Source organism: Limanda limanda, chromosome 3 (genome assembly GCF_963576545.1).
Source record: "Limanda limanda chromosome 3, fLimLim1.1, whole genome shotgun sequence".
Lineage (NCBI taxonomy): Eukaryota > Metazoa > Chordata > Actinopteri > Pleuronectiformes > Pleuronectidae > Limanda > Limanda limanda.
This window is the reverse complement of record NC_083638.1, coordinates 3517132-3544484: the sequence shown is the minus strand read 5'-3', so window position 1 is coordinate 3544484 and position 27353 is coordinate 3517132. Positions and strand designations below refer to the sequence as shown.

Here is a 27353-nt window from a genome sequence, read left to right as displayed (position 1 = left end):
GTGCCTTTTTTAATAAACAAGTCGAGGTGGGGCGAACGCTGCAGCCGCAGTTGCCGTCTTGGTTTTCAGAATGTAAACGTCGACTGGCGCAGCACCGACGCTAATGCTAAGTTGCTAACAGCTGCTGGCATCGAAGCTGACGGTGCCTACGGTGCTTCAAAAACTTGGGCATCGGCATCGTTTTGTTATGTTGGTATCGAAAGGTATCGGTTCTCGTGACATCCCTACACGGGACTGTTAAGTTCCGTAATGTTCTAAAAAAGTAATCCCACTGCACGTTATTCAAGATGGTGGCAAAGACGAATCCACAGAGGGTCAGACGCTTGAGTGAACACATGTGCAGTTAAAAATACGTGGACGCCAAAGTGATGTCAGGCCCACTGCACTGTCATCCTTCGATTTAGCTCTTTCCTCCGCGGCCTGCTGCTGCTGATGGTGGTACAGCTCTATACATAACCCAGAGGTCACGGAGCTCTATTGTTGTCCGAGTCAGTGGGCCGCTAGGAGCCCGGGGGGGGGGTGGGGGGGGCTATACATATCAACAGGTCAGGGCGATAGCTTTGGAAAGCAGCGAAAAATAAAGACAGGATGCAACAGGACGCAGGCCGCCCCCCCCCCCCCCCCCCGCTTCCTGCTCGGGAGACGTGTGGATGATACGTGAGCGAGTTTGACCGCTGCAGCCGTTCTTGACCCTGAGGATCTTGGCTCTGAATCTGACGTTAATCTGAAACGTGCGAAACGGGAAAACACATGCGCGTGCACTTCTGTCCAAAGATATCCCCCGGACGTCACGGGCTGCTTTGCGGTGACGTTCGTCTCTGTCTGTCCCGTCGAGTGGACAGCTGCAGGGAGCGAAGACCACAGACGCACGGTTCACATTCATCTCATCCCACGAGAGACCACCAGGACTGAGGGATCAAATCAATCTGCTTTAAACCTGCTCACAGCATGAAAGAGACAGATTTACACATGTTTGCTGCGTCTTTCCTCTCACAGGAAGAGCAGTGACGTGTGTGAGTCCTACGTCGAGTTATCTCCAACGTGGAGGTTATGTTTTCACCCCTATCTGTTGGTGGGTTTGTGTGTTTCTTTGTGTCTCGGCAGGATAACGCAAAAAATTATCAACAAATTTCCATGAAAATCTGCAGAAGGATGGGACTTGGGCAAGGACAGAACCCATTCACTTCTGGGACGAACATTTTCCCTTATTTCCGAAGACATAATTACTGGATATTGATATCTAGCATATGCAATTTGGTGTGGCCACAAATTAAAATCCAGATCTAAAGTGGATTTAAATGTGGTTTAATAGGACGGGACCGTTGGGCCTTGGTGGAGGTATGAGCTCTAAAGACATATATATATATATGTTTTTGTTTTTGTTTCTGTACTCTCATTATGTGTAGTTTAGTAGTGTATATATTTTGATCTTTCTTTTTTATTTGTGCTTCGGCACTGTTATTTAAATTCTGTTTTTCTCTTTTCTGCTGTAACAAGTGAATTTCCCCGTTGTGTGGATAAATAAAGAAATCTAATCTAAAATCTAATCTAATATATATATATATATATATATATATATATACACATAAATGACAACCCACTCAGTTGTTTAATAGTTATAGTTTAACACAGATGAAAATGTACAGCAATAACATGGATGTTTTGATCAATTTATTTATACATTCAGTTGTAGACAATATTTTAAGAGTGTTATTAAATGAATATGCCACAAAAACCTACAGCTTCAAGTTTCATGGGAAAGACTGGAATAAACAAGGGGTTTTGAGAGGGAGGAGGAGAGAATAAATAGAGGGAGGGAGGGAAGGAGGGAGGGAGGGAGGGAGGGAACCAGGGAGTTACTCCACTCGGCTCCAGGGATGATGTCATCCTTCATTCCAATGAATGAGACAAGCTTCGGTCCATCCGAGAACAGCAACAATTGTTCCATGATTAAAACTCTTTTATTTCCATAGGACTGGAAAACATTACTACGCACCACAGAGAGTAAGATAAAAAAAAAGAAAAGAGAGAAGTGGTGCAGCCTCCACTTTAAACTTCACCGTTTTACTTTTGTCACGGATTCTCTCTTCAAAACGTCAACGGGATTCTTCTACTATACAACATAGATCCCAGTCCGTCCTCCTGAAGCTCGTCTGTCGGCCACTTCCCTAAATGATTATCTGGTGATGTCGCCTGTGACTCGACAGATCAGCTGCTCTGACGCCGTCACATCATATCACAGACCATCTATGTTTTCATTAGATATAAATCAGTGGATTCAACACGCGAGACTCTTCACTGTGGCGTGAAAGGAGCTTATTGTCTTGAGCGCTATCCTTGAACTCTTATTCAAGACAAAACAGATGCAGGTTGAGATATAAATAGACATCGGTACAAACACGAAAAAAGGTAAATTCCAAGGAAGCTTGGATGAACTGTGTTGTAATGTTGCACAAGAGGTGGAGAACAAACCTCAATATTTGGTATCTCAAATATTTATACTTCCTTGTTTCGGTACCAAAAAATATCCATATTGGTCCGACTCGAACTAAGAGTTGAGGAGTAATTGTATACAGTGTGTGTGTGTGTGTGTGTGTGTGTGTGTGTGTGTGTGTGTGTGTGTGTGTGTGTGTGTCTGTCCTCTCTGAATAAATACTTTCAGAAAATATTTCAGGAGAATACCAAATAAATGGAGGTCAGGAGGTTACTTGAGGGCTGAGTGGTAAAAGGTCGAGAAGTCGGCCTTGGAGCAGTTCACACGTCGCAAACATCACAGCATCTCTGACTGTTCAAAGAGGGGTCAGGGTCGTCTCAGGTCAAAGGTCAAACGCTGGGGAAGACACTCTAGCTATTACACACCAGCGAGAATAAACAAGGAAACCGTCGTAAAAACAAATGAACAATTACAAGTATAATACAGCAGATTCCCGTCCAGTGAGGTCGTTCACTGCTCGTTAATTCACACAATACCACAAATCTAATTAGATTCAAAAAGGGGGGGGACAGGATGAGAGAGTTTTCCCTCACACATGTCAGACTCTTTCCTCTCTCTCCCACCCGGAGCCTCGAGGGGAAAGTGCTAACCTCATCCAACTGGAGTAAAAGAGGAGGAGCGGTTAAACTGAGGTTACAGCACCGAGTGGGGGGGGGGGGGGGGCTCTGGAAACACAGAGTCGTCGTTCCTCCTCACAATGAGATACCGACATTTTCCTCTTTGTTCCTTTGTAATATCTGACTCAACTTAGGTGACAAAAAAGTCCCATAAACAACAACAACAGACTAAACAATAGAAATCAAAGTGAGGTGATCGGTGATCCAGTTGCTCCTCCATGTACGACGGAGAGACAGATGCATGCTGGGAAGTGATGAATCACATGAGCATCACTGAGCCGAATCAGTGAAAGAGAAAGTCAGACGAACACAAACACACACAAGCCTCAGACACACACAGAGTCGAGTGTTGGGGGCTGACACAGCGTTTCCCGGCTGTGGACAGTGTCTGCTGATGAACTCCCTGTGCCGTCCTGCCCCGGCACTGCCCCCCCGACACCCTCTCTGGCACCGGGACAATGGCGCCGCTTTCAGCAAGGCCCTGCTCCTCCGAGCATGGAGCTTCTTTCATGACTTTACTCGAGAGGGTGGTTTCATTTGACAAAGCATTATTTCTTCATTCTGCACACGGGAGTTTGTGGAAAGATTTCCCTCAGAACCGTGGCCTCCGTCTCGGCACTCCCAGGAAAAACCTTCCTGCACAGATGTCCTGTGTTTCAGTTTGAGTTCTTCTCATCGCACTCGTGTGCTCACAAAGCTTCTGCTCTCAGATTTCTGTCTTTTTTCACTCGTGGATTTTTGTGAAGTGACTGTGTCAAAAATTCCCCAGGAATGACGTCGACCGGTGAAATTCTCACTGCCTCATCACAGAGAAGTTCACTCGGCCTCTCACGGAGTTATCGTTTCACCAGGTTCAGACGATCACTCCCCCAGCGTGGATCATATTGTCCTTTTAATGGTGCTTCTACTTCCCAGTCAAATCTGCAGCATACAAGTACATACGTGTTCATATTTATCTAATCCTCGCTGTTTTTCCACCTGGTTCTTCTGTAACCGAGTTTCTGATCTGTTAAAACACTTTAAAGCTCTTTCTTTATTAAATTCACTGTCCATTAGGGCTGCAACTAACGACTATTCTGATAGTCGATTAGTCACCGATTATTGAAACGATTAATCGACTAATCGGATTATGAATGACACAAATTCTCAATAGCTATTATTTAGCAAGCAGCTTTTAAATTTAGCTTGAGGTTGGTCAAGGCATGTGATGACTGAAAATAAAGGCAATAAAGATAGATACTTCATTATAAAAAATGTCTTAATAAACTTTGCTGCTTATAAGGGTACTGTTGACACAAAAGCAAAGAAATCAAGTTTTTGTCCATTTAAAACCAAGGACAGGCAAAGTGCTAATAAAAAAAATTAATTTAAATTTAAGTTTCCCTTTTTACTGTGAACCAAGAGCAGGCCAAGTGCTGGTACTAAAAATAAATTAAAAATCAAGTATCCATTTTTCGTGTTAACAAAAAAGGACAGGGAAAATAACATTAATAAAAACATCAACAAACAAAAATACAGTCTTCTTCAGACTAAATCATTTTGATTAAAACAAGACGTTTGTCAAGCAATAGGATAACTTTTCGCTTTTAAACTCGTTAAAAAAAAGTTTAAACCATATTTTTGTAATCTAGAATCCTGCGCGCAGATATATACGTGTATATATAACATCTGACAGAGGCGAGTCCGCATCGTCTCCGTTACGATGTCGCACGTGACAAATGCGCGTGTCCTGCTGCCCTCAAGAGCAGGTCCGCTGTACAGATACTGCAGGTAGTTTTTCTCGGGCCATGTTAAGAGTAAAGTTCTCCCGAACTTTTTACTTCCTGGTGCGCGACTGCGGACGCCGACATTGGTCCATGTTTCGTCGCTATTGCACATGCGCGACTTTCAGAGATAGGAAGGGAGCGAGATGGCTCACTCCTCAGGTACTTCCATCAGCACCTCCGGTAAAACGACGTTTAGTTCCGCTGCACGGCACGAGAAACACGCGCTATGACGTCACCAACGAATCATCGACGAGTAAATTCGTCAGCGACTATTTTGGTCAATGATTTTTGTCGACGACGTCAACTAATCGTTGCACCCCTACTGTCCATCCAGGTTTGGCTGATAAAGGTTTTACTAATGTGCAAATGTTTCATAAGGAGAAGCAGCTGGCAAACAGGCTGATTCATACCCTGACCTTATCAAGTGCTCGAATCCATGATTGATGTTTAACATCTTAGGATTTGTGTAAAATGACTCATAAAGACATAAAGGACTTCACGACTGTCAATTAGGGATTTGACAGTTCGCCAATTAACAAATTAGCTAATCAAACAAACCTTTTGTGAGCAACAATGAATCGTTTTGAGTCATTAAAAAACAAATTACTGGTTCAGGCTTTTCACATGTGAAGGTTAAACTAAAAATAGCCTCTTTCATAGAAGAAGTGCAGCTCAAAGTGCTTTAGATTCATATTGGGGTTTGGTAAAAAAAGATCGTCACCTTCTCTTACTGCCGATTCTGCAAAAGAGAATTCTGTGAGCAGCATTTAAGACAAGTGGTCGTTTTAGTTTTGAAAGAGGAGTGTGACTCACTTCTTTCCTACAATGTAAAACATCCCGCTCAGCATTATTTACCAACACAGCTGAAGGCAACAAGTTCACTCTTGTTCTCAGAGTTGTTCGGCCTCATTCTGGGAAACACTGACGTAGAGCTGAAGCACAAGTCGACGAGTCAGTTCAAGGGAACGCTGGTGTCTGAGGGAAGAGAGTTAAAGACTCTCTTCACAGAATAAGACGTTTTACTGGAGCACGAACATGTTACTGAACACGGCCACATCCCTGGAAAACCCCAGAGGAACGTGACTGAGCCAACAACACGAGACATCTGTGGGGACTACGTGGACGTTTGGAGAAAATTTTAGAACTATTAATGATAATGGGACCGTAATTGTGTCGAGTCAAAGAATAGCAATATTGTATAAGCAAAGAAATAAAGTGAAATAAATATCAAAAAAGATGTTGTATGAAATTAAACATACAGAGAATGTAAATCCACCTAAACAATCAATCTAGAAATGCACTTTAAATGAAATGCTGTACGGAATAACACAAATAGAGATCAGTTCTATAAATAAGCCCATTCATTATTCTGCTTGAAGGAGTTAATACAAATTTGAGTTAAGGAATAAATCACTTAATCAAGTGTGGGACAGAATTATTGGAAATTTACTTATTTTGTCGGCCTGATTTAACTATTATTATAGAGATATGTCATTTCATATGGTTCGATTCTTTGGATAAATGAATGGTTGCTTATTTCTATTTATGAATGCGATTTAGACATAGATATTATAAATTAAAGAATAATACAATTTCAAGTTCCGACTCAAAAAAAGATAAATGACAGAAATAATCAAGTATTTCATTAAGCCCCAGATCGATGTCTCGTATCACAGGACTTGTGAATTCACTGAAACACAGAAGTCTCTTTGTAAAGTTAATGTTACTCCACTAATTGTGACCGAGGTGGATTAGCACCGGATTCCAATCAGGAGTGTAACGGTGGCTCAGTGCTTCCTCTCTCAGGTTTGAATCCAAAAGATTAAAAAAAGATAAAGAAGAGCAAACAAAAACCACTGAAAGTAATTAATACAAATCACCTTCCATCTCAGAGTAATGTGAGTTCCCCTGATAACATGGAGCAGGATGAAAGGACCTAACTTTGACCCTGAGCTGGAAACAGTGTGTCCTCTTCACGTCCGACTCTGTGATCACAAGACAAGTGACGCTGGAGACAGTGGTGGAAACAATACCATTGGTTTAGCTCATTTGTTACACATTGGTTATGTGCAAACACAAGCACACCCCACTGGACACACACACACACACACACACATTCACACTTGTGGGGACAGTTTGTTAGACACATGATTCCTCTGTCTAAATATAGCTAGGTCACAACAAAGCCACAACAAGGCAGCTCCCAATCACACTGAGATTGACACACCACAATTTTCCAAAGGGGCTGTAGAGCGCAAATGTCCGAGTCCCTGCCAGCATCCAAGTAAAATGTCTGGAAAAAAAACGATTCCCACGTGAAAATGTCGGGAAAAACTAGGGGGTCTCGTTTATGACCTTTCAAATACAGACAAAACTGGAAGAATATGCATATCTCAGGATGTACTTGCATGTCTGAAACCAGCTAAAGAGAGGGATGTATGTGTGTGAGAGGACAGGAGAGACTGAAGTCGTATTCAGACATTCACTCTTTCACATGTGAGGGAGACATCAGAGGGGAGATTGTTAGGATAATTGACGGAGCCTTTCCTAATGGCCAAAAGATCTAGAATCTCATCGTATTCATAAGCATCTTCCACGTATGGCTCACGTGTTAGCAGTGTCATCAACATGCTCATTCATCATTATTCTGCAAATTTCCTGCAGCGTTCTCACGTGAGCTCACTCGGATATTTTCCGAAGATTTAACTCGTGGCTGGCAGGAAAAAAATCCCCTCATCGACTGGACTCCAACATTTTCATTCTCGCATTCAGCAACTCCAGAACATTTCAGGAAAATGTCCAGACTTCAGTGCAGGTCTGAAAACAGAACCTTGTGAAAAGGTAGGGATATGAACCCAGCTCACACCTGAACAAATGTCCGTATAAAGTTACACAACTATGAACCAGGTTTAGAAGTTGAGGTTTACTTTTTGGTTAGGATGAAGCTATAGACGAGGTGCTAATAGGTACAAACTGAATCTAGTCCAATGGAAAAACCTCACAGGCTAAACCTCTGTCCTGGGCTTCTCCTGTTAGCAAAGCAAACACGAGGGTGGCTCACTTTGTCCCGCCACCGGCAACTCGCTATAGCCGTTGTTGATTCAACACCACGTCCGACACGGCGTGTTCCCTTTACCGACCAGAGGACAGCCACCGAAGGAGAGCTGACGGACAATAAACAGAGCAGGGGGGGGGGTTAATCTAGAAGAAGGAGCAGCCGAGGAGACTCAGAGGAGCTAGCAACAGAAAGACGGAGAAAGAGAAGATTGGAAGGGATTAAAGGTGAATGGATGCCTGCATGAAAAGATCCCGAAATTGACTTTTTAACCCGACTCATTACAAAACAGCTACACAGCTCAGACTCACACGGTTCCATAAAACAAGACTTCATGGTTCGGACAAAGAGCCGCACTGTGTGAGGAAGGAATTTGAAAACAGTTTGGACTTAGGAGAGAGCTTGCTGAAGGAAGAAAAAAGGAGCAGGGGTAGTGGAGGTTACTTGAGGAGAGCAGAGTTAAGAAAAGGCAGAGTAGTAGATGGGTGGAGTGAGGAGGAGGAGGAGGAGGAGGAGGAGGTGGGAGGAGGCAGAGAGGAAAAGTTCCCGCTCCTGCTTTTCCGAGTGGATTCTCCAGCTCAGCAGTGGGGAATGTGCTGGCATACCACAGAGCTTGCTGCTGAAAAATGCAGTGATTCCTAACGGATCCATACACACACACACACACACAGACACACACAGACACACACAGACCGAGCCCCAGTCCTATTCCCACTCTACTATGGCTCTATTTAACACCACACACTGTATAATGAGCCATAATATGACAATCTCCAGTCGTTTACACAAAACACTGGCACCAGATGCTGGTCAAGCTAAATGTCACCTGACTGAGTCCTTGTCTACATTACACCTGTGATACCGACAGTATTAGTGTGTTTTTTTCCACAGACATATTAAGTCTCTCTAGATATTTTCAGTCAGAAAATTTGGTTGCAAATATTTTCTGCAGTTTCAACTTCTGAAGAACGCAGCAGAGTCAACAACACCAGCCATCTGTGGGGACTCGTGGACGTTTGGAGAAACTTTAAACTATTAATGATAATGGGACCGTAATTGTGTCGAGTCAAAGAATAGCAATATTGTATAAGCAAAGAAATAAAGTGAAATAAATATCAAAAAAAGATGTTGTATGAAATTAAACATACAGAGAAAGTAAATCCACCTGGACAATCAATCTAGAAAGGCACTTTCAATGAAATGCTGTACGGAATAACACAAATAGAGATCAGCTCCATAAATAAGCCCATTCATTATTCTGCTTGAAGGAGTTAATACAAATTTGAGTTAAGAAATAAATCACTTAATCAAGTGTGGGACAGAATTATTGGAAATTTACTTATTTTGTCGGTCTGCTCGTTTCTTAAATTGATTTAGACATAAGATATAGATAAGAGATATTTTCAGTCAGAAAATCTGGTTGCAAATATTTTCTGCAGTTTCAACTTCCGAAGAACGCAGCAGAAGATTAACATTCACAACTAGAAGGACGATATCTGGAGGCCAGGGTGTTGCCGGGTCGAGAAGCCGGAGGCAGGAGATGATGTTCAGATTCCACCGTGGAAGGATCTACATTTTTGTTTACAGCTCATTGACACCGCCGCCGGCAGGGATTTGTTCTCCAATGTAAAAGACATGGCAGCACACATGGTTCATATGGACTCATGGTAAAGTTCATGTAGGGGGGGGGATATACAATAGAACAAATACCGTGTGCCATTCACAGCTGGTTCAGGACTCTGGTACGTCTTGTAGTGAAATGTAAGAATGAAGATTTTAAAAAGTCTGAGTCATAATATTGATTCTGGATGTTGTGAAATAAGCACATCGGTGAAGTTGTTTAACACCGAGAGCCTGAAGTAAGATGTTTTCTCCTTAAAGTAAAAACAAAACCCCCCAAAAACAGATTATGTTTCTTTGTCTTTTTGAAATCATACAGATACACAACAGCATTTTTTAGGCAATCTGGATTAGATAGACACATTTTACAGCTGCCATGAATAGTAGTCGAATAGTTGATGAATAGATTGTGTAGCTTTTTCCAACAAGTTGCATTGGCCCATTCACACACACACACACTTTCATGCAACACTGCTCTTTTTCTATCACACACCAATTACGTGCTTCCGGAGCAGCCGTCAGAGGTCGAAGGGTTCAGTGTCCTGCCCAAGAGCACGTCGGCATGCAGACTGGAGGAACCGGGGATCGAATTACTTTTCTAATTAGTGGACGACCCACTCTGCCCACTGACAACTGAGCATCTTCAAGTGTGACTATCGTCCCAAGTGAGACAAGACAACACACCTGAACACATGATCTTGGACTGTGGGTAATTGGAAGGGACAGTTTTGTCCAAAGATTGTTCAACAAGGAAAATGACTGGTAGCTGCAGCCCTTCAAATTCTGATACTCGTGCAACTGAGAGTTACATCCGAAACAATGATGCATCACCGACAACACGTGAAATAGCAAAGGAGGGTGAAACTAAAAAAGACTGAGAAGAAGAAGACGACAAGCAACAGGGACGAAAGAGTGGAGATGAGGAGAGAAAAAGGGGGGAGCGGGAGGGAGAGTGTATATACAGTAAAAGAGGTGTGGTGCACAAAATGTATGATTTGAATGATCTAATACTGCTGCATCGCCACACCCAGAGAGAGAGAGAGAGGGGGGGGAGAGAGAGAGAGAGAGAGAGAGAGAGAGAGACCATGTCCTGACAAGAACTGCAGGCAGGCTCCCACAGGCCCCAGCACAAGTTCAGGGGCCCTGGTGGGGAGGGGGGGGGGGGGGGGTGAGAGAGGAGAGGAAGAAGGGAGGGGTGAGGTGGATACAAGACATAGCAAGATGGACTGGAAAGTTCACCGGTGTCAACAGGTTTCGACTGGAGGGGAAGAAAAGAGAGGGAAAGGAAAACTGAAACATAAACAAGACGAGACAATCGAACAGGGCGACAAACTGGAGGAGGAGAAAAAAGACAAAGAGCCGGGGGAGTAAAAAAGAAGAGAGGACTGAAGAGGGACCGACATTTCATTCACAGCTTGACCAGAGGACAAGGACTGGACCGGTGAAGTTTGTCCAGATTGACCAAAGCTGAGGACACATTGCGACCACATTGAATTCAAAAGTAAATGCAGTTGCTTTGCAGTCAGAGAAAAAAGTTTGAAAGAAAGAGAAGGATTCAGGGATCAGCTTGACCTTGACCTTGACCTCGGCCTGACCCACTGACACATAACAGAGGAGGAGCTGTTATCTCCGGTCGAGGCTCAAAGTAAAGTTCAGCCTTTTCTTTCAAAAGGTCGGCTTCAGATTTCAAGATTAATATTAGGACGAGCCTGGGCTCTGCTAAGAGAGCGGTGAAGCGAAGAGGAAGAGGAGGGACGCGAGAGGAAATCTATCCCTGTCCGTCACCGTGCCCGGCAGGTGAAGGGCGGGACAGGAAGTGGGCGGTCGAGCCGTCGGGAAACCAGTCAGCGCGTGGTTTCCACTGCTCCCACTGGACCAGACTCTCATGGACACATGCTGCTCTGATCAGGATATTTGGACAAACGGCCGTTTCTAAACAAACATGACTGACACACATCCGTTCCGTGTTAACGTGGAGTGAATCCACTCTCTGCTGCAACCACATCTCTTCAACCTCGCACGATTGAGAAATCGGTTTGTTCGTCAGCAGGATTACGCAAAAAATGAGTGAAACAACTTTATTTTAACTTGGTGAAAGGATGGAGTAAGGGTCCGGGAAGAAACTCTTTACTTTAGGAAACAATTCCATTGAAGGGGAGGATGCAGATATGTTTTTCTTTCACTTTCTTAAACGACCTTAAAGTTTGCATTACAAAACTTAACATTTTGCTAAAGAGGAAATTCTCCTGTTCACTATACCAGTCTTATCCATCCATCAATATATTATATATATATATATATATATATATATACACTTCTAATCCTTTGAGAGTCATTAGGGGTCTGCAGCCAATCCATCACAGGCCCAAAATACTGAGACAAACAACAATGCAGAGGAATAATAGCCTCCACATCTTTGGACTGCTTGAGGATGCAGATGAAGCCCCAGGCAGACACGGGGAGAACTGTCTTTTTAATCTTTATATTACCATCAAACTTTTTTCCCCACGTCTCACCTTCAGTAGCTTTCGGCCCTGGAGCAGCGAGCAGAGAGGAGGGACTAACAGGGCTCTGCCCATAGTTTCAATCACAGTTTTCTGACAGAAAGTTTGTTTGTAAAGGTTTTATTTCCTCTCCTGTCAGATTCCTGAGTTTCTCTTTGCCTATTGGCTCTAATGACAAGATGAGCTCTGAACTGGGAGCTCATAAACTGATGATTAAAATAATCTACAGTCAGGGGGCAGCCCCACTGTTTTAACTGGTCACCATCCAAACCCCAGCGCTCGCTCCAAACTTTCCTGCCACAACATTCTTCTCTCATAATGGAAACCAGGAGACGCTATAGAAAATATTACAGGCTGCAAAAACCAGGGATCCGACAGCTTAAGGCAGGTTGGATTTAAGAGTTCTTTAAAATGCCACTCTGTTTGAAATACACTTACAATTTCAGAGAGGAGGGAAATACCTGGTGCCTGTCGACAGTTTTCTGTTTCTCAGCATGTGGGAATCTACCACTGAGCCTCATGTACAGGGCCTGGTAGTGGTTTCATCCACGCCACATAATCTGGGTTGAATTTTCATCGAAGCAGCATTTCCCACACGTTGTCGATAATTATCAGAAAGTGCAAAAACAGAACCTGCTCTGAGAATCCTGGCCACAAACAGAACAAGTGCCATTTGCTCACGGTAATGCAAGAAGCTCTCAGCAAAGCATTTCTAAAATATGCATGACCAATTTGAGATATTGAATTCTACTCCCCATGTCTGCACATTTTTAAGACTTTCGATATCAACTAAGACCTTTACTGTTAGATGAATGAATTCTACAACTTCTTAAGGATCTGTGGAAACTGGACCCGAGGTTTTGAAGCAAGGTTCCATTACAGAACACGAGGAGAAAACCCTTTTCAAAGCCATCTTGCATCATCCCAGTCGGGACACCTGGTCAGAGATATTAAATAAAGCACCGCCTTCATCTGCTTGTCAGAGGTCTTTTCCTCTTGGCTGCTTCCTTATTTACACTGTGATGTTTTAAACAGTCGCCCAGATGAATGTGTACGTGCATGTGGGTCGTGCACACGTGCATGCTTACACATCTAACGTGGGAAGCACCTGCAGCCGATGAGCTGGACCCGTTTGTCACTGTGCACGTGTGTCTTTCCTCCACAGGAAAAGAGGCTTCACAGCTCCTGTACACGGCAGCATCCTGCTTCTGTGGCTTCATCACAGAGAAGAGCTCTTCACCAGGTCGGACATCACTTTACATCCACTCAGTCAAACCTGGTCCGTCAAGTCCAGACGTCCAGGTGGTGTGTGTGTGTGGAGGAGCTCAGAGAACCTCCAGGGGAACCAGGGGGAGATGAGTGGCATGGCTGAGGCTGAAGCCTTCATATCCCTGAGACTAGTTGGACAATTAACTCTCCCTGGATTCAAAAGGACGGAGAAGAAACACGAGAGACCGAACCAGACCGAGCCGAGCCGGCAAGACGACAGCAGAAATTGCATTCCGTGTTAAACGAAATAAAATGTTAAAGAGCGAATGGTCCGGCTGCTGGTGGGAGACCCCGGGGGCAACGTCCTTGTCACAGCCTTTTAAATCAACATAAGTGTTCAGGGTTCATACGCATTTTGACCAATGGATTTCCATGACTTTTCCATGACTTTTCAATAACTTTAAACCAAATTTCCATGACCGAACATTTTGTGAAATCTCAGTGTATACGCGAAAAAGTGACAAAATGTAGTATTCAAACTAACAATGAGAATTCCAAGGCATACAGGATACCTTAAATGACACAAACCCAAGTATGCCTGCTTATATTTTGAGTGTATTTCTTTAAAAGCATATGAATTATTTAAAACTCAGCGGGATGGGCATTCGATTAAATTGTCTTAATTGATCGTCGAGAGAATTAACGATCGATTTTCGATTAATCATTAATATTTTTACATTAAAATTCACTATTTATAGGCTATATTAAAATGCAGTGCACGCCCTCTCTCCCGGAACACCTCAACCAGACCCGGGTCTGTCCGGGTTCCCTTTCCCGTGGACTGACAGTCCGTGTGCGGACATGAAGCCGAGCAGCGAAGGCTTAGCTCCGGGCTGCTTCCTCCAGCTGCTAACATCCTCGCTGTGCTGCGTTCAGGGCAACTCGGATATTCAGACCTCTTGCCACATAGCGAACATGCAATAACTTTCATCAATGAAAAAATAATGTCATCGACGAAATTCTTAATGATCAATTAATCAATCGTAGATTAATTATGCCCATCCCTAAAATGAAAGACATGAAAATATGAATATAACAAATTTCCATGACCTTTCCAAAACTTTTGGGAGATTATTTTTTTCCATGGCTTTTCCAGGCCTGGAAAAACACATTTTAAAATTCCATGACTTTTCCAGGTTTTCCATGACCGTGGGAACCCTGAGTGTTTGCTATCATTTATTTCTGGAACCTCATTGTACAGAAACATGTCTGTAACCTGTTGTGTTGATGTGGTCAGGTAAACCCTCCTCTGGTCAAAGACAGGTGTCAATCAAAGCCGTCTATCAGAGGCAGGAAGTCGGAGGTTATGCTAGGACACGGGTCAAACTCTGAAGACTTCGTATCCTCATCTGAGTTTGGATTTAATTTGTGACTCAATAAAACTATAGATGCACTTGCACCACACATGTTTCTGTTCTGCAGGACGACCTGTTGCAGCTTTCTAAGACACATCACCAGGCTGTGTGCTGTGAGTCAGTGGAGAGGATTTCTTCTTCTCGCCTCGTCTCTTTCCCAGCAGTGGGGGGAGGTTTCCTCCGAGAAGCTGCTTTATGAATGGAGAACAATTCTTTGCTATCCTTTACTCCAACCCCCCCCCCCCCCCCCGCCTCCACCCCTGCCTTCCCACTTCCTCTTGAGTCTTTCATCAACATCCTCTTTTCTCCCATGCTGCAGTAGTAACTGGTGGTCGGAGGTCTGCAGGAAGCATGGGTTGGGGGGGGAGCAGGGGGAAATGATTTGCAGTCTACCTGTGAAAGTGTACGTAGAGCTGCAGTGTTGGGGGGGGGCTCTGAATGTGGCAGTCGCAGCTATGCAGGGAATGTGAGCCTAAGCTCTGCCAGGGCTGGACCGGAGGAGCCCACAACTCTATTTAAGGAAATGGTGTTCAGGGGCCCATCAGCCACTCTCTCTGCGTTTCTGTGTCTCTCTGCTCTGAACAACCCCCCCCCCCCCCTTTCCTTCCTCCTACAAGAATGATAATTATTTTCCTTTGTGGAAGAGAGGTTTATTTCCGTACCTGCTGGGAAGAAGGTAAACACACACACACACAGACACACACACAGTGCACTGGTGATGTTTCTGGTACATTTATGAATGTAATTCGGACGTGTCTTCAGTAAACTTCTTCAACAACAGACCAGTCATAGAGAATAGGTGAGCTTTTCAGTAGCCTCCCGTGAATGTGTTAATATTTTTCAATAAAAATGTCCATTTTCCTTAGTTAAGTTCTAAATATTTGATTGAACTTGTGCTTTCTATTTATATATGGTTATTTATAATAAAGTTTATGGTTACACTGGAAAAAGCAAACCTCTTTTAAATTTATGTCAATATTTTTCAATAAAAATTTCCATTTTCCTTACTTAAGTTACGTATATTTGATTGAACTTGTGCTTTCTATTTATATATGTATATTTATAATAAAGTTTATGGTAACACTGGAAAAAACAAACCTCATTTAAATTTCTTTGGGATAAGGGTTTAATCTCGACATCTAAGGAATCACTAAATTGTCCGATGAATCACTCTTGGATATGTTTTACTCTCAAACATCTGCATCAGCCCCCAACTAAACATAAGGAAGTGCGCAAACATTTTGTTTACATGTGCATCAGTTTATGTAATGCTATAAATAAATAATAAATATTGCAGCTCTTGGACGGATTTGATTCGGTCAGCAGAACTTGAGCTCTGTTGCTCAACATATGGAATCAACACACAGCTCCTCGGTCTACAGTCCAGAGTCCTTCGTGCTACACTCATCACTTCACTGAGTGTGTTGTTTTCTGTACAAGGGCCGTACGACAAAAGAAGCTTGTTTGTCTGCAGCCCGTGACACACGGTACAGTAGAGTGTCCAGTGGAATGTGGATTGTGCGACTGTGAGTGCGAGACAGACGAGTTTATCCAGCGGCCTCGGCTGTCCTCAGCCTGAGGGATGTAGCTCCAGCATCCGGCTGCAACACCGCGTGAGTCGAGACAACGCACATACACAAAAGTACACACACACACACACACACACACACACGCAGACTCATTCAGAAAAAACATGACAGCACAACAGCCCGAGGCGACGAGCGCACTACTCTGCAGCCTGCACCACAGACTCAGAGTAGAGGAAGGTGTCAGCGGCTGGTTGCAAGTTTACACCCTCAGAAATCCACACAACATCTGCTGTGACTTTTCGGTTTGGTCCAGGTCTCATCTGCTAACATGGAGGAGACGGGTTTATGAATCTGTACGGCAGCCAGCGTTTTGGATCTATCCATTTTTATAATCCAACCGCACCTAGAGAAATAAACTACGTCCAAACAGAGCTTTGGTTGAGTGTACAGTACGTTTAGGACTCATGAGGTGATTGATGGGTCCGACACAGACACCTGGCCTGGACGTGAGCGTCGTGGTGAGTTTGGCGGCAGACACACACACACACAGCTTCCTGCAGGGATCTGGTTTTTCGATGAAGTCATTTCCACCCACCAGGACCTCAACATCTCCTGTTGTATGGCCGTCAAGGCAACCGTTGCCATGGGTCTCTCCGGCTGGGCTGGTTCTTGCTGATGTCACTTCATCCATCGTGGCCAGCGGCGTGTGAGCCAATCAGAAGTGAATGAGTGTGTTTCGGTCGGCGCCTTGCTGTGTCTCAACTGTCACCGTCCATTCATGCGAGGACAGAGGGGACAGTGAGAGACGCAGCTGAGGCCGGAGCAGAGTCCCACATGAAGGTTTTGGCTCAGCTGCTGTGGACCAGCAAACTAAAAAGGTCCCTGCCAAGAATACTTTTTATTCTAACAGCAGCCCTTCTCATGTTAAGATGTCCTGAGCCTTTCTCAGCGTGCGTTATGAATAAGAGGCGTTATGGTATTCCAGGACTTAAATAACACATGGGCTCAAATGCTGAACGAGGTTTAGTCACTTCAGTTAAGTTTAGGAGTGAAACAGTAACATCATATTTGCTGTCACAACCCGTTGCCTTTAAAGTCCACCGGCACTGTCTTTTACAGTTCTTGTTTTGAGCATCTCCTGCTTCTGCCTCTTCACATCATCCCCGACAGTTGAAATCACGAGCACCAGAGCACAAACCTGCTTATTGTTTACAAGTTTTATGACAAAACCTGATATTTACGCGTCCAGCTGTAACGACTGTACACTGACGACCACAAAGAGGCCAGAGTCTGATCTGCTTGAAGGTTTCCCTCCAGCCTTATTTCCGACAGTGGTGTATAAAGTACTTGAAAGCCATACTTGAGTAAAAGTACAGATATCTTACCTGAAAGTGACTTTGGTAAAAGTAGAAGTCACCCGTCAGAAAATGACTTGAGTAAAAGTCTTAAAGTAGCTCTTATTAAAAGCACTTAAGTATCAAAAGTATCTGGTGTTGAAATTTACTTAAGTATCAAAAGTAAAAGTACAAGTACCAAAATTAAAAATGCAAAGTGCTTTTTATAGTAGGCCTATACAGACACAAAACAAACCAAAATGTTTCTCCTCAAGATTTATCTCAACTGACTGAAAAATTATAACAACAATATGAATATAATGTATGTAATGTATAATTTTACAAATTTTGAACCCTAGATGAGAGAGAGAGAGAGAGAGAGAGAGAGAGAGAGAGAGAGAGAGAGAGGTGCGTAGAGGCGTGCTGCGTCAACCTTTGCCGCTCAAGTAACGATCCAGTTTGAGAATGTAAGAAGTAGAAAGTACACATATTTTTGTTCAAATGTAACAAGTAAAAGTAAAAAGTCGTCAGGAAAATAAATACTCAAGTAAAGTACAGATATGTGAAAAATCTACTTAAGTACAGTAACAAAGTATTTCTACTTCGTTACTTCCCACCACTGATTTCCGATGTTGATAAATGACGATGACGCCAACGTTAAGCGAGTTAAAGAACCCTCGACTTCATCTACAGCATGTGAGACTGCTTTCTTTGCTATTCCTGATGACTTCATCAATAAATTGTATGAATCATTGTCGAACCGCATGGATGCACTCCTTCAAGCTCATGGAAGTCACACAAGATATTAAATATGGATCTCACAGAACCACTACTTAATTCACTGATGTTATGCAACATATTTTTGTATTTGAAGTAAATTATTTGTTCAATTTTCACATGACTCTCTGTAGGCGACAACTTTTGTCTTGCCAAAATCTGACCTTTCTGTGTTCATTAAATGATCAATGATCAAGCAAATTTATTTTAGCATATTAAACATAATCTGGGAGGGTTTTAGCTTTCAAATGAGCCATTTCTAAAACCAATGGATTAATTAAAAGTCAGGTTATAAGCTGTTGTTTCTACAAAATGGATAAGTGACAAGACTTTTGTCAGGGACTGTACATTACAAACCACTGGCTCACGATTGTCCGTCTCTCTTACCACAGTTGAAGAAGCCTCCTTGCTTTAACTTAAGTTTTAAAAATATGTGTGTAGCCCAACGCTACCCTATAATAACACAAACTAGGTCGAATAATGTAAATACTGTCAGAGTGAGGAAATATCAGAACGTGACCTGATCCTGAAATATAAATACATTGTGTTTTCAGTGCTGAACAAACTAATGATCAAATAATCAAAAACTTACACTGTCAGTGTCGACAGCAGAACTGTCATTAACTCCTTGCGTCAGGTTGAATCTCAGTTTTACTCATTTGTCTCGAATCAGATCCACTGAACTTCACCTGTAGTTTCAATTTTCAAGCTCATTAACGACACAGTTAAAGGTTTGATGATTACTGAATAGTTTAATGATATTTCTGAAGTCTTACTGGCACACCACACACAGCTATTATTGGTTAAAAGTCTCCATATAATGTTTATGTGTAGGTTTTATTCAACGTGTCTGCTACAGGTGAACATTGACCCGTTGATCACAGATTATTAGATGAGTTACTGGGTGCCACTCACCATCTTCCTCACTCCAAGTCAAACTTAGGTTATTTCATGAGCTGCCTTGTCTCTACAGATCTGCTTGTCTGTGCAATTGGGGCTGGACGGCTCCCAAGTTTAAACAGCCTCCTCACACAAGAGGTGTACTGTATGGAACAGCCAGCTGCCGGAGAGCAGGGCGGGGACCGGGCAGGCCTTGGCTGAGGGTCTGGGGGTCTGGGGGTGGGGGGGGCTATATGGGGAAACATTATACGCCTGTATGTCTGGCCTGGTCAGGCTGAGACTGACTGGTCATCTATGAGACAAGCTGGTATCCCTCACCTGTTCTCACCCTCGGCCTGAATCACCCGGTTGTAAATTTAGATGGGGTTTTTCAACTTTATATTTGTCGTCAGCATTAGGTTGAATTACAGATCAATTTCAATTGTTTAAATGTAAGAACTTGTCTCTTAAACTGTTATAATTCACTCAGGGTGTAAACATGAGGTGTATGATTAATGTGAGACTTGTTGCTGAACGCTTCCTTAGAGACAAACAAGTCTCTCACACGTCCAATAGAGACGAGGACTCCAGCCAGACTGCACAATGGAGGAGAAGCTGATGTTGTGTGTGTCTGTTGCATGTGTCAAGTAGGCATGTCAGGTGTGTAGATAAGGACAATTATGTAAACACAACTAGGTCAGATGAGGAGCAATATTTAATATATTAAACGTGCAACTAATTTGTAAAGGCTTCACAGACTGTGTCTCCTTCCAGACTACAAATTATATTTTTCTTTATATTTTACGTAAAATAATGTGTTCTTAATTCAAGTTCTATATATTTGGTTGTGTTTGTGTTTCTATTTATTGTTATTTATAAGGAAGTTTATGGTTGTACTGTAAAATATCAGGCCTCAATTACATTTCTTTTTTATAACGACAGCTTACGGATCATTTCCATTTTCTGTGTGTATCCATTGGCTGATATACAGTATCTATTCCTCTGGCCTTTTGTAAAAAAATTGCATTTCAAGAATATTTGCTGTACGAAAAACACAAACAAAACACAACAGCATGTGTCAAACTGTTATATTTGTGTACCATGAAAACCCTGCAATTCATTGAGATGTTGTCCCTGTGTATTCTGTTAGATCAGTGTAGCTACTCGATCATAACCGGTGATGGTGCCTTTTAGTTTGAGGCTGCATGTAAATGTACACAGATGACATAGTAATCCAGCTTGCTGGGTAAAGCAAAGCTGGGATCAGAGTTATAAAGATGCACAGAAGGTTTCAGTGAGAAACTAAACCTACAGGATCTGTGGAGCTCTTGATTGCATAATCCCTGCTATCAGTGACACCTCGTTCAACTCTCAGAGATAATATCAAGAGCCTGACATGTCTGAGGCTTTGAGTCCCAGGTTCCTGCCCATCCTCGTTTTCACTCTCTCTCTCCAACACACACACACACACACACACTCAGATAGAGAGGAGAAAAAAAAACACAAACAAAAACCCACTTGGAAGGAAGAGCTGAAAATAAAAAGGTCTTTGCTGTAGAGGCCCGACGGAGAAAAGACGAGCTTTAATTCATTTTCCCTTCTGGTCGTTTTGGCAGGTTGTCTGTCCCCATTCCTGAGGTTCAGTGCGAGTTCACAGAACACGCCGTCAACTTCCAGAAATAAACTGTTTGCTCATGCGTGGGTGCGATCAAATAGTTTGGCGCCCTGATCCTGAGACAAGAGTTTTCTCTCTGTGTCTCTCTCTGTGTGTCTCTCTCTTTGACAGAAGGGTCAATGAGACATTTAAAAAAGACACAAGAGGATGTTGACAAATGAGCTCTTGTGATTGTGCAACAGAGAAATTAGACCAGATCACCTCTATTTAAAACTTTTAGCTCGATGGGAGCAAATATTTATAGACACTGTCTTGGCAGAGGAGGCCGGCTACATCAGAGTTAAAGGGTGATCGCAGGTTTTTATTGAACAAACCTTTGGGTCTCTCGCTAACTGTGTTTTAAGTAGCTGAAAGACAGTTTTTCAAACACAATCAAAAGGGTTGATTTAAAAAACCGATGGACGAATCGATGGACGATGGATTGCCCAGTCTCTGGGGTACATGGGGGGTCTTCAGCAGTAATGTGGGTGTTGCACCAAAACTATTGTGGTGAAGAAGGAGCTGAGCTGCAAGGCAAAGCTTTCGATTAACCAGTCGATCTCTGCTCACAAGCTCTGGGTAGTCACCCAAAAGAACGAGATCTCGAGGTTGAGGTGTGAGCATCTAGTCCGGATGCCTCCTGGGCAGCTTCCATTAGAGGTATACTCTGCATTCCCAATCAGGAAGAGACCCCGGGGTAGACCCACAAGTCAATGGAGAGACTACATATCCCATCTGGCCCTGGAACACCTCGGGATGCCCAAGCAAGAGCTGGAAAGTGTGGCTATGGAGAAGGACGTCTGGGACAACTCTATACCCTCTCAAGAAGAAACGGAGGTCACATCCAAGAAAGATTTAAAAAACTGAACCATTCCTTTTAATGAGTATTGACTGAGCTCAGCTAAAAACCTGATATGAGAAAGTGTGAATGAGTAAGGAGCTGTAAATGGCACCACTATCCTTCTTGGCTCCACCCCTTCCTCCTCCTCCCCTCGTCTATTCCACCGTGTACACAGGAGACCTCAGCTCGACTGAAGGTGGAATAAGTTTTCCTTTTCCACTGTGTGTCCCCTCCACCCCTCCACCCCATCCCCCTCAACTGGAAAAGCCCCCGTTCCACTCTCGCCGAGCGCTGGACTCGAGTGAGCTGCGACGTGCCCACATTCCTCGACAGTCTCCCCAACACCGGAACCGCTCACCGCCTCGGCCAGGAATGCTGCTTTCCAGCCCAGGTTCTCATCAGACCTAGTTTAGGCAGAGAGCGCATCAGGAATTCTCTGACTAATACTAAACCTTACACAACGCACTCTCCCTTTCCCGTCAGTCATCTCTCTCTCTCTCTCTCTCTCTCTCACACACACTCTCTTTCTCTCAGAAGTATGCTTCCTCTCTCTCTCTACAATATTACACAAACAAAAAATGGTCTGGGCAGCTTTAGTAATATTTTGACGCAGATTCAAACAGCTTTTCAAGTTCAAACTCTGATATTCGAGCCCCTCCCACCCAGCTACAACCTCTGTATAATTCATGTACTTCTGAGAATCTGCGGCTTCCAGGTGTAAATATTGGTGTTTTTCTATTTGAGGGATTCAGTAGAACGGAAGAGCTTGAAATAAATATCAAATCTGTTCAAAAAGACAAAGTGTGGACAATGTTTAGAGTGAGAAATCCAGACGGAGGGAAACATTACAGCCCAATCCCATCTCACACCTTATTTCCGAGGGCTACCTTGAAACAGAGTTACAAGGGGTAGTGGTTGAAATCTTCCTCCACGAATTGGAACAGCACTTCAAGTGTATCGTGTATATTCAAAGAGGGGAGGTGAAAATAAGGGATTATCATACGTTACAATGTAGCGTTAGAATGCCAGCGTTTCCAAACTTTGGTTTAAAGTGTGGGTGTAAAAACACGACAGATTTGATGAAACTCTTGAATGCGGGCGGATCCTTTAACGTCTCACTCTCAGATTCCAGCGGTTTGGGGGTCACCCTCAAATCTTCTACTGGACTAAATCCCCTCATCTACAGAACCAACAACATAAGTTTAACAATATTGTGGTAAATATGTTTAGTTATTACATCAGGAAGCATCTTTAACGACGTTTGACTGAAACGTGCAATGTGAGTTTCTGCTGAAATGGATTTGATAAATATTTTCTTATTTTGATAAATAAGAAAATATTGTAACCAACCCTCTCTGTATCAAAATCAATGAATTGTTTTTTAAAGTTTCTGAGCGGCACTGAGCCGTAAAGACGCTGATTCCACTCGTCGTTCATACAGAGCTCTGTCTCCGTCTCCGTCTCTTCTACAACACAGCTGCTCGTACACATCGAGTACCCCCCCCACCCCCCCCCCCGACTCCTTCCCGCTCAAACAGCCGTGCAGGCCAGATCAGCAGAACGCCACACCACACGAAAAGGAGGTTAGTCATTCAGAACACCAGAGGCACTGTCCAGTCCTAGCCCCGCCCCTTACACTAACCCCACACCCTCTGAGTGTGAGTGTGAGTGTGTGTGTATCTTCAGATGCTACTCTGCCCGCTATTCATATTCTCTCAGCTTGATCGGATATGGTCTCTCTTGGGATTGTCTCAAAAGAAGTTTTGTTCTCCCCAACGGGCGGGCGGGGGGGGGGCAGGAAGTTTAATTTCTTAATAACAACTGAAATGCTGCAGGGACGTATTAAAACCACTAAACGTGGGATTTATGTGAAGTGATTTGGAAGAGCTCCCTTTGTTGACTCAAGCTAATGACTGAAGTGAAAACTCAAGGAACTGAAGCTTCATTTACAGATCGACAGTAAACTGCAGTAACCATCCGACACAGAAACCAGAATAAAACCAGATTTCTGCCTGTGAACTCTGACTCGTTTACTACAATCGCATCTCAAGTGGTAAATAAAGTCGCATCTCAAGTGGCAAATAAAGTCGCATCACTCGCTGGGTCCCAAAACAAGGAGGCCTCTCAGCCGCTGGGAGAAGTAGGTCACTGAGGATTCCATTCATTTGTACAGCGCTTTGAAAATAGTTGCGCTTTTCCACTCAGCCCCGAGACTTCCAGCTGCACGTTAACCCCCGAGCCGCCGGCGCGTCTCGTGTCTGCAGCGGCAGCGAATCGCACGGAGCTGGTTCTACTCAGCAGAATCTGAGAGAAGCCTGTTCAACCTGTGGGGAACAATTTGAAGGGGAAGGGTTTTTTTTTTACCCGGGTGGATGTTTACGGTGTTTATTTGTCACGGTGTAGTGGTAAACAAAGAGCACAGTTTGGTACAGAGCTTGGTTTTAAAGTCAGTATTTTGGGATGTTTTCGATACAGGGGAAAAACAGGAAATACGAAACATTAAACTTCTTAATTTTAAAATTATACACTAGATTACTGAATAGACTCTTAAACTCAGTCAAACTGGCTGGAATCCACTGATAAAAACATTTACTTATTAATATTCACTCACTTAAATAATAAGTTGCAGCATTATGAAAATTAACATTTGAATTTATTAATATCGATGAATTTGTGCATGTTGAAAATTAAGTTTGAAACTGGTCAAATTCTGTCAGGGCAGCACCTCTGATAAACATCCTGGATTTGATTGAATATTTTTAGGAACAACCGTGTTTTCATCTGTTTTTTTCAGCGATGGCAAATACTCCATAATCAATTCAAGAGCAGTATTAGCACAGTAAACCAATACATAAATCTGCCTTACCCCCCCCCCCCCCCCACCCGGACACAAGCACTGGAGCAAGTCACCACAACATACCAGAGGGATCACGTAACCAGACAACCTTCTCAATCCGCCTCTTTTCAGCAGCGTGCGTCCTGACGTGAAGTCGGCAGCACTGCTGACTCCATCGCTTTCAGCTGAATCAGCGACGGGAAGCGACAACAAGCTGACGCAGGTGTGAGGAACTCGAAGGGCGTGGCTGAAACTTTCAGTGTGGATGTGCAGGAGGTAGAAGCTCAGTAGAATCTGATTTATTCTGGGACAGAGGTTGTTGTACAAAGTATTTGGAAACTGTACTGAGATACAAAGAGCCGCACTGCTCTGCTTTCCACATGTTTGTGTACAGAAACTTCTTTTCCCATTTGTGATTTAAAGGAATCACTGATGTGTCGGCACCTGTTTATTCCCAAATATAAGTGTTGGCCTCTGCCACCAAACATTTATATTGCTCCGGCTTTATTCTTGACTCGACAGAGCCTGAAAACCTGCACCGGACTCTAATAAAAGAGAATCAGCCATAACAAGGACAGAAAAGATCATTCTAAATATTATAGTAAGGGAAGTTAGGTATCAACAATTCAAAACTTGCAATAATAGAAAGGGAAGCTTGGTTCATCTTAGAATAAACTGAGTGCACAGCAAAAAGAAAGTTAAAATCCTCCGTCAGATGCTGATTTAGGGACAATTCATTGAACTGCAATGTATGTTTTGTATGAAATATTTGTATCAGCGTTCCTTAGCGTGTTTTCATAATCAAGGTTAATGTGCCAACGTCATGTAGACTTCAGGTCTTACTCTTCATTCCAGGCTATTTGACTGCTGTGCCAACAAATGCCTTCATATCCACAGTCATCAAACCTGCTCCGTGCACCAGAACAATCTGCAAATCTCCAAATACCAATCACAAGTCAAATGAGTCCTCGACTCAGACGTTATTTTACAGCAACAACCACAACTCCACCCACGGGCGTATGTCTTTAATGTCTCGTTCCACCTGCACCGTCAATCAAGGCCTTGTTAGCTGAGAACTGAAGATTCATACAGGATGTAAGAGTGAAATATGACTGTGACTCAAGTTTCACTGCAAACATCACAAGACTCTTTGACTCACACTCAAACAACGCACTGTGTTCTGTAAAGCAAATAAAAAGATCTCAGAACGGGGTCTAAACCAGTCGGAGTTTAGGAGGAAACTTTAGAAAAACTCCAGCTTTATATTGAAAGAGACATTTTCACATTCATGCGCTGGTTTTCAGAAAACACATCTTCTTATTACAGCTTCACTTTTCAGCCTCTGTCTCAATCACTTGGTTTTACCGCCCGTCTCTTTAAGACTCTTATATATCCCAGTCTGCTCTGATTGGCCAGCTCGCTCTCTCTGTTGTGATTGGATAACACTTCCAGCGGGAAATGTCCGGCCTTCAAAACAGTTATTAAAAACGTAAAATGGCGATGCATTGGGAACGCTCTTGTGAAGCGTTGAAACTACGGCAGCTGAGAGGATCAATCTTGGCTTTGTCGTGGAAGAAATCTGAGTTAGACGACGTGTTTATTAATGCGTTCAAAACTTCAAACTCCAGCTGACGTGACAGTCTCTGCTCTCGGCGTCTGGAGCAAACCTTAAAAGTGACATATTATGCCCATTTTACTGCAGGTGATATGGTTCATTGGGGTCTTAATGAAATGTCTGAAACATATTTTGGTCAAAATATCACAAGGATCATTTAAAACAGCAGCCTTTTTACCCCGTCTAAAACAGCCCTCCTCAGATTGACCTGTTGACCAGGCCGGTGGAGCCGGGCCGTGTAGCGTGACTATGACGTGTGTTCTGGTCGTAATCCCATTCGACGCCATCTAGCGTATCGTTTCTGACAGAGGAACCACAACAAACCGCGGGAGTTGTTTTTTTCCAGAGTTTTTGGGACGGTAGACATGCTAGAGACCCAAATTAAGCACTACAAAAGTGGAATTTTCTTAATATGTCCCCTTTAAAGTCCAGAGTGTCACTGCCTGTTTAATACAGCAGGTTTATATTACACATCATCGCTGATTGGGCAATGCCTCTGCACCAAATGAGAGGAAACGTACCCTGAAGCCTGTGACACACCTTTAATCATAACCTAAAGCAAACAAGTGTTTCAACCCTGAATCCGTAGGAAACCAGTGCCCAACGTTTGGAGATTGAACTTTTATCCGGCTTCGTGTCTCGTGGAGAACTCTCAACCAGACATCTGAGCTTCAGGAGACTACGGAACTTTACAGAACTTTTACACAGATGACAGAAACACTGAAAGAAGCGTCACACGTCTCCTTGGAACAAAAACAAACATCAGCTTAATATGAACTGCAGCCACTGGCCGTCGTACACCCGTTGAAATCTCTGTGATGAGTGTGATCATCAGAACCATTCTATCGCCCCCGGTTACACGCGCTGCCTCTGGTAGTCCAGCGTGAGCCAGCAGATGTGTTGCTGCCTGCAGACGTTGCCATGGGTTACACACGGACGCCTGCTCTCCATCACGGCAGCGGCAAAACACTTCATTCTATTTTTCATGAGCCCAGTCAGTTGCCAGGGTTTTTGTTTCCATGGCCACGCTTGCAGTCTGATGCAACAAAAACCCAGCCACAGACCCCCCCCCCACCCCCCCATGGGTGCCTTGGCGCGATACCAACCCTCGGGGGGGTAAGGGGGGGGGGGCTAGAGCACTATAGGCTGGCACAGCGACTGGCTGAGTGTCGTCTGGAGCCAGCTGAGCAAACACTATACACGACCTC

The 27353-nt window shown here is 43.5% G+C and overlaps 1 protein-coding gene across 2 annotated transcripts in view; it reads right to left on the bottom strand.

Annotated features, from left to right (window-relative positions):
• samd4a (sterile alpha motif domain containing 4A) overlaps positions 1–27353 on the bottom strand; it is a 50548-nt gene that overhangs the window by 21754 nt on the left and 1441 nt on the right. The window lies entirely within an intron of this gene.